General features: G+C 45.3%; 1 long non-coding RNA gene across 1 annotated transcript; it reads right to left on the minus strand.

The window, feature by feature from the left end:
* Window positions 1–4,201: 4,201 nt before the first annotated feature.
* Window positions 4,202–8,261, minus strand: LOC119386479 (uncharacterized). Its single transcript, XR_005182282.2, has 3 exons — window positions 8,193–8,261; window positions 6,774–6,856; window positions 4,202–4,600 (listed from the first exon to the last, which is right to left on the minus strand). It is a non-coding gene; the product is annotated as an uncharacterized LOC119386479 (long non-coding RNA).
* Window positions 8,262–8,720: the final 459 nt, after the last annotated feature.

Genomic DNA, 8,720 nt, shown 5'->3' on the forward strand with positions numbered 1-8,720 from the left:
GTGCCTGCTCGCTATCTTTTCAAGTTGTGGAATATGAGGTGCATGTATGGCATCACTTCTCGACGCCTCCTACGATGCGGGCCAGGGTTCACAAAGGAACGGGCTGCTTTTGATTCATGCAGAAGAGCCTCTACGATTGCCCTAACTACCGTGCAAGGATAACCGGCAACAAACAAACGCCGAATCTGATCATTAAAACTATCTCGCGTTGCATGTCGCCATGATTTCGTGACAGCGGATCGCAGACACAGTTTGGCAATCCCCTTCTTGACAAGCTTTGACAGCGCGGAATCATATGGCAACAATGCCTTCTGCGCCCGGGGACTATAACTCCAACATAGATGATCAGCTAAAGCGAGACGTAGATCTAAAATCTGCAGCGAGTTGTCAGTGGGTAATTCATGGGTGATGGCCAAGCCCTTCCCACACCGTCGAAAACCGTCAATAATAGCATCAACAGACTTGTCTGAAGTTATGAAATGAGGCTTCCTTAAACGGATAAAAATATCGTCGACATACCTAAAAACATTAAGAACACCACTTTCGTCAAGGATACTAAACAAACAACGATCTACGTTCGCTAGGAAGATGTTGCACAAGACAGGCGCTGCGGCGCAACACAAGACCAAATACAAGTTCCTTGTCGCTGCAGAAAAAATCCGTTCTCAAACGGCTGAAAGTTAGAGAGGAGATGAAATTCGAGTAAAGTCATGAAATTATCAACAGGCAGACCAGCACCATTTTGAAAACCAGAAATGGGGGGCGGTTACGGTATCGGGCCAAGTGGAAAAAGCGATTTTTTTTTTCAGAATGTATTTTTTTGGTGTTTGGTCTCGTTAAGTGCGCAATTTACGCCCATTATTTTGCTGCATAAAGTTTCTGTCTACGCAGTTTCATCAAAAGATACTGCCACGCGCTCTCCTTTCTTTCTATGTTTTATGTTACCGGCCCATTGCACGTGTAGCTATTGTGTTGCGCAAACCGCGCCAGAATGTCTGGGAACATTCCAGATAATTTTAGGATCTTCCCTTGGGCTTGAGCGCACAAACGCGAACAGCTGAGTTTATTCTCAAACTTACGCGGCCTCCAGCGATAAGGCTCGAATGTTCGATGGCGCATGTATAAATGCCGACGCGCTTTGCCGCGGATCAGGTTATCGACGACCGATGCTCTGTTCGCCGGTATCAGTGTAAGCGTGTATCGCTTGTAGTATGACTGCGTTTCGCGGGCGCAGGTTCGCCCAAATAAAAAGCTTCGTGTTAAACCCGCGGACTGCTGCCTTCTTCAACGTCACGACCACGTGACAATACGAGCAGAAATGTTAACCACCCATCATCTACGAAACCGAAACTGAAAGTGCGAGTTTTGTGTGCATCGTAAGATTGGCTTGATATGTAGCATTTTGTTGGTTATTCAACAATTATATCAAGTGCGAACATGTAATAATGTTCCAATAGCATTTTCAACAAATCATTTTTATTCATAAAAGTTATAAATCACCCACGTCGTACATGTGTTGTTTACTCACAAGGACACGTATGTGAGCCTGTCATCAAATTTGCTTTGTATGACGCTGTGTGTCATTTCAATAATGGCAACAGAAGCACATTTGATATTTTGAAGCAAGTTGGCATCGAAGGCCTAGTGCGCTGCAGTTTTGACTGAGCAAGAGGCGCCGCCCGCGGTGCGGCGCGCTTCTAATCAGTCGCGGCTGAGAGCGGGTGCGTACGGGCGGACCCATAGCTGCTCGAAAGGAAGAAACTAATTCGCGGTCAAACAGGAGTGTAACTACGTATTGTGGCGTGTATGGCTGTCGCAACACCTACAGAAATACTGTCGGTAAGCTGCCAAAAATAAAATTATATGGATTTATATGGAAGGCTCACGAGAACGAGCGATGACATCGTCGGATAAGGGCGGTGCGACGTGCGAGATAAGCAGGCGCTCTTAATTTCTTAATGCTTTCCTTGCTATTACTGCGCATATTTGCTCGTTGTGGTAATAAACTCTGCCTTCTTTTAGCCCCTTTGGAGGTCTTAGGCAGCTTGTGAAGCACCGAAACCTCATATGCAGTGCCCACTTCTTGCACTATGATGAGAGAAGCTCGAAAGCTCTGCATTCTGGGTGAGTGTTCCGACACGTTTTCCTGCGTGCTATGGGAAAGGTGACAGCGTGATCCTGCGACGAAGCGTTAAACATCTTCGTATCCAGAAGGGGACGCGGCGATGGCCAGAGCCAGGCGCATGATAGGTCTGTGCAGGATGTGTGCTCGCACTTGTTGACAAACATGTACAAGGCGGCGACGAGCTTTTACACTATCCTCGGCGTCCACCCTTGCATGTGCACCTTGCTCCCACAATGTGCAATTGGTTCTATAGACAGCTAGGAAAATGTGCAGAAATCATCGAAAAGTCCGAAGGAACGAGCTTGCGTAAAAAAAGCGAGAGGAACGAACGTTTTTTCTCTTGCCAAGCGCAAACACCAACTAACAGACGCAGACTGATTAATAGCGAGAACCCCTGCTGAATAGCGAGAACGGATGCAAAAGTCAAAGGGAGCTCTTCGCGTAATAGATGAGGGAAGAAAAATCACGAGCCGAGCGTGGCGAGCGTTGGCGATGCTGCTGGATGGAGGCGCATCTTCGTCACAATGCTTTTCATTTAATAGAAGACCTTGATAAAACTTTGATAACCTGAAAGTGGACGTCCTAGTCGACGCTCTTCACACACTTGCAACACACTTGAAACTCACTTGGAAGGGCCCCTTTGCTGACACAGTTTCCTCCCTCACGCCGCAAACATGGTTAGCGGCGTAAGGATCACTGCCGTGAAGAAGATTGCTTTTATTTTAAATATATTTCTACGTATTCAGTACCGCGGAATCCACACAATCACGCGCGCTGCTCGTTCCGCAATGCCATTGCTCTGCTCCCACAGAGCGGCATTCCCAGCATGCCACGACGGGATCACGCGCGCGGCCGCTACTCGCGGCGCTGACTGTCCTAGCGCCGCAGCGCCACCATACCAGCTGTCGTAAATGATGGGCACCGCATCGCGAAAGCATACCGTCACGGCAGTGATGCTGCAAAGCAAGCTACAAAAAAAAAATGGCGAGTTGGGGCTCGAGCTGGGGGAAAGGCACGCAAGAGTAAGGTCGACGATGGACCTAGCTACAAATATGACGCGTTTTATCACTGCTGATCACCTTGTGTAGCGCTGCACCTGTTTCAAAACTTCTTTTGTTGATTTTTTTCAGAACTGATATTTTCAGTAATTTTTCGCATGCGAACAATCATAACGTTTTTGCTAATAAACATTTTTCATTAAAACTTGGCACACTTCCTTATCACATTAGTGGGTGTGCAATGAACCTCACTAAGCAAAATCGTGCCACAAGATTTAATATGGCTGCCTGTTATACGAAGGTGCCCCTAGTGTTAGTGCATAAATTTTTAGTTATTTGATCACTGTGTTCTTGATATTAATCTCATCTCATTTGTTTTGGTTTTTTGGACAGGCCAAAGCTTCTTTTATGTCCCTGAAAAAATTATGTTTCATTATTATGTAGAATTTTAGTTAGGAGTGTTCGCGTAAGGCCCACTTTTAATGAAATTTCTAAGTCGGAAAATTAACAAAAATAGGACTTGCTGTATAATGCTCACGTGTGCCTAAGAAGGGGTGATTTATAATGCCGACTAATGATCTCTACTGCTTATCATTTTAAAAATATTTTTTCCCGCACTTGACCTCATACCTTAACCTTCGGCTTTACGAGTTGAACGCGATAGCGATATCCGGTCCCATCGTCATCGCGCCCTGTTTCACTTGTCATTATGTTCACACACACACACGACATACGTATAGTAAAGTTAAAGGCTTCCGCCCTCTTCAACAGCACTTTTTAGTGTGCGAATTCTCTTACACGCACCATTACGTACGTATGAGGATGCACGTACTAATGTGTGTGCCCTTTGTAATGCGTGACATGCTTTAAACCACACTGAAAAAAAAGTTTTGTCAAAATGACGGGAAAATCTTGGCAGCTCTATTTCCAAGCATATGGCCGTCAAAATGATGGCAGGCCGTCATTTTCAAATGATGGTAATATTTTATCATTTTGATGTCTTTCCCGTCAATTCAAAATACAAGCAAACCGTCAAATTGATAAAATGTAACTATCAAAATAACTAAAGGTCGTCATTTGCAAATGACGGTGTTCTTTCATTTTGACATCTTTTTCGTGAACTCAAAATACAACCGACCTGTACGTCTTTTTGTCAATGCTATTATGAGACCATCAATGTAGCATTTTCTCTGCGAGGTGACAAGAGACTCTCAACATGAAATGCAGCTGCATTGTTAGTATGATGGCCCAAGAGATGAAGTGTATTCTGTGTCACTATGAACTGTAGAGTGGTGTACCTCACCATGCGACCATCACTCGACATGGGTAGTACCTAATAAAATATGCATCGAAAGCTTTTGTCAATACTTGCACATTTATTATTCAAAGCGCTTTGATAAGGCTGAGCACCCTTGGTCCTATTCCGCTGCCTTTTCCTTTACCCCGCCTTTTGGTCCGGTTGATCTGTCCAATGTACCTGGAGTAAACAAAAAGAGAATGACAGAATAAATCCATGCGCCATAAACTATGCCAATCACATATTTGGGTTTCAGATGTGAAACGCCGGAAATGTATAAACTATGCTGCACATTGTGAGAGACACTGTATGATGAAATCAAAGGACACCAGATAGAAATGCTGAGCAGCAAATGTGACCATATTTGTTGCATACTGAACTAGCTACATGTATATGCTCTGATGCATAATGTTCCCAAGTAAGCATGGAGGGTAATAACAAATATAAAATGTAAAAAGAGCCCACAGTTGCACAAACAAACCGTGTATTATTTCTAGTAACAGAAATAGCTGCTCATAATGTAGAGGGATAAACACATACTCTAAACCGTAATTCTGCAAGGTCATTTTGCTTCACTTCAGGAGCTCTGCCATGAATCGCATCTAGACCACTAAGTTCCAGTATAGGCTACATGCACACTTGTGGCAGCTGTCCACTTTTACAAACCTCATTATCATGCCCTGAAACTTGTTAAACATCAACACTGGTGAAATCTTGGCCTGCACTGCTAGGTGCTGCAAGATCTTCCTCACATTGTGTCACACTCTTTCTTGGACACACAATGCTGCCATGAAAGCAACTTACATGAGACGTGAATGATTTTGCACTTGAAAACACTTTTTTACAGTTTACAAAACAACAGGCAGTGGCAACACTAGAAGAAATATGCTTCTTAACGTGCCCAACCTCTTTAAAAAAAAAAAAAAAGAACTTGACATCACGAAATATATGAGGACATCTAAATTCTTGTCCAGATGACACAGAAGCAACATCATCTCCAACATGACTGCGTGAAACAAGCACACGCAGTGCATTAAATGTTTTGAAATGTTTCGAGCAGCCCTGATTTACACATGCTACATTAACATTATGAACATTTGAATGAACTCTGTAGTGTCTCTCATATTTGTACAAGTTCTGCACTGCAGTCTCGCAAATGTGACAAGAAATCATGACATTGAGATGTGTTTCCATGAAATATACTTTAGAAGTATGCGCCTATGAGCTGACTTCGCTGACGAGGCAATATGTTGCAGCTGTGGCTTGGGTGCATGGGGTGAGTAGGTCTGCACATTAAATTTGAGGTATTAGTTCAGAGGACCCTATTTAGGGTCTGATTTGTCTTTACAAACGACACACGTGTCCTCAGAAATTTTAAAACACGGAGACAATAAATTCCAGAGATATTCAATACATACGTCGCTTCATGGAGTGTTAAAGTTGCAGTGACATCCACAGCCAAGTATGCTTGAGGTTGATATACACCTATGCCAGAAGGCTTATGCGCTGACAGTGGGGCAATACGTCGCAGCTGTGGCGTGGGTGCATGTAGGCAGTTCGCCTGCACATTAAACTTGAGGTACTAATTCAGAAGACCCCATTTAGGGTCTGGTCTTTCTTTACAAATGACACACACATGTCCTCAGCAATCTTAACCCTTTGCGGTCCAAAACCTTTACCCACTTTCCGGCTCTAGCGGTCCGAAACTATTTCGCCAGTTTCTGGCGCCGCGAATAAAAACACAAGCTGTGGAAGAGAAACGCACAGGATATTTATTTTTGCTCCTGCATTCTGCAGACAACTCTTTTAGTGATATTTGGGCAACGTATGATACCGCTCAAAGCATTCCCCTGTGTGCAGGCCAGGGTTATTACTGCAGGTTTCCACCGCCGCCGTCGTCGTCTTCGTCACTCACTTCTGTCGAATCACTGTCATCACTGTCTGGTGGAGGCACGTAATTCTCTTCCTCACTAAAGTCATCCTCGCTTTCGCTAAAAGCACCGCCGTAAAACGCACGCGGTGAAAACGTGGCCATGCTTCTCAGCGAACCGCGCGCGCGAGTGGGTACGCTCTAGGCCCCGTGCTGATCATAGTGCTGCACCCTAGTGTCAAAAAAGTAAAACCTCAACAAACAAAGCTCACTTATTCCTCAAGAGATGGCCCTTCATGTATACAAAAAATGCGCGCGACTCGCGGTGAGAAAACAGCAAAATTTAAACCACGAACACCCTTGTCGGGCGGGGCCCGACAGCGGACCGCTACGGCCGTGTTGCGTTGTCGGGCGCTGCCCGACAACGGACCGCAAAGGGTTAAAACACGCAGAAAAAAAAATTCCGAGATACTGAGTACATACCTCGCTTGGTCGAGTGCCAAAGTTGCAGTGATATCCACGGCCAAATATGATTGACGTTGACCTTTCAGACCTGTCCTGTGAACCTGAAATGATTGGAGCGATTAGCAGTCAGTCAATCACATCCATTCGATAGTTACATGCAGTAACTGGCATACTAACTTGCAAGCACTTGACAAATCCCTTAGCCTCCTCCTCACCCTGCTGTGTTTTAAATCCTTACACATGTCGAGAACATTGCAATTTAATCCAGTTTCTCCATTTTTACGCAGTGACAGCTGCTCGTTTGATAGGCGGCACTTTTAAATTTTCTATGAAAAAATTCAAAGTCGGGGCACGCGCGTGGATGCTCTTGGTGTAATGCTTCTCAATACAAACTCCGTCTTTCGCGTCTTGGTCTTTTTTCTTTTTTTTTTTTCGCAATGCTTCAGCGCTCCCGTTCAGTGGCGTAGCCATGGGGTGGCACACCGGGCCCGTGCCCTCCCCGAAATTCTTTTGCATACAGAGCGAAAAATGACCATTTCAAGGAGGTGCCCCCAACCCCCGAAATGAAGGCGGTGCGCCCCCCCCCCTACCCCTGAAAAAATTTCTGGCTACGCCCCTGCTCCCGTTTGCATGTTACAAGGTCACTTTCGATTGCGATTCGTGAATCAGAATAGAGCTGGCCAATCGCTATCGGATACCAACGTCTGCATCCTTTGCCGGGAAACGATCAAGAAACAGAGAGAGTAAAGTGCACAAGAAATGCAGTTTTAAGCCACACTACAATACAAAAAAAAACTATTAATTTATAGTTGACGTGTACTTTTACGAATTAGCGACTATAGCATCCACATTATGCAAGTCGTCAGAGTTGCAGATGATCATGATCAGCATTAGCGCATGTATACCAACGAAAAGATGAAAAGCAAAAAGAAACAACTAAATAAAGTCTTATACTAATTGAGGACCCTATTGAGCATTTTTTTCAAGTGCTCTGAACGTACTCGGCCGTACATGGCGCACTAGAGTTCCTCCACTCGATCCCAGTCCTCGCACCGTTTTAACCACTTTCAATCGCCATCGAAAGTGCGCGAAAAGTGCACTCTACTCAAAAACGCGCGCCAATATTCCTCGTACGTTTGAGCTTTTTTTTTTTTGTTCACTAGAACATTTTTATTCATTTTTTTTTCTTCTTTTATCACACTAGATGCAAGCTGACGCTTGAAAATTGCTGCACGTGGTTCAGCCTCGGTGCGAAAGCACATCGCTCGAATGCATACCGCAAAAAGCAGAACAGACGAGCGATGGGAGTCGCCTCCACAACGCGCGAAAACTAGAGCTTACTTCTTTGCTACACGCAAACGAAGTGCCTTGTTAAACCGTGCACAGCCGAAGGTGTAAACAGACGAAAGTAGTATATAAGTAGAACAGTACACTCACCTTTACACGTGCACTCGAGTTGAGGCTGCAGCTCCAAAGCACACACGCGCGTTGCACAGGCACTCGCACGTCACGCAAAAAAAAGACAAAATGGCGCACCAAACCGACATGGAAGAAGCACGCACAAAGATCGAAGAAACACGTTGGAATGTACCGGCGTACCAGCAGTACCCGCTCTCTCGGCTCTTTCTCTCTCTCTCCGGCGCGGTGGCGGCTCTGCCTCTGCCGCTCTGCCTCCTCCACTCTTTTTCTTGGAGAGATAACCGCTGAGAGAGCGACGTGCCACGTGACGTACGGTAGCCAACCGAGGCGCGCTGGAACTTTCTCTCTCATTTTTCTCTCGTCTCTCTTTCTCTCCGCTCGCTCGTTGACAAGAGCACGACATGTAGCGGCCGTGACAAGAGAGTCGCCGTCTTTCCCATTTGACGCCGACGGCTCGTCAAAAAAGATAAAGAGGTCGCTGTCAAAATGATGGCTCGTTTTAACAGTGCAGCAGCAATTACGCGCGTGATACTTTTTCGAAGTTGC

The sequence above is a fragment of the Rhipicephalus sanguineus genome, chromosome 3 (assembly GCF_013339695.2).
Source record: "Rhipicephalus sanguineus isolate Rsan-2018 chromosome 3, BIME_Rsan_1.4, whole genome shotgun sequence".
Classification (NCBI taxonomy): Eukaryota; Metazoa; Arthropoda; class Arachnida; order Ixodida; family Ixodidae; genus Rhipicephalus; species Rhipicephalus sanguineus.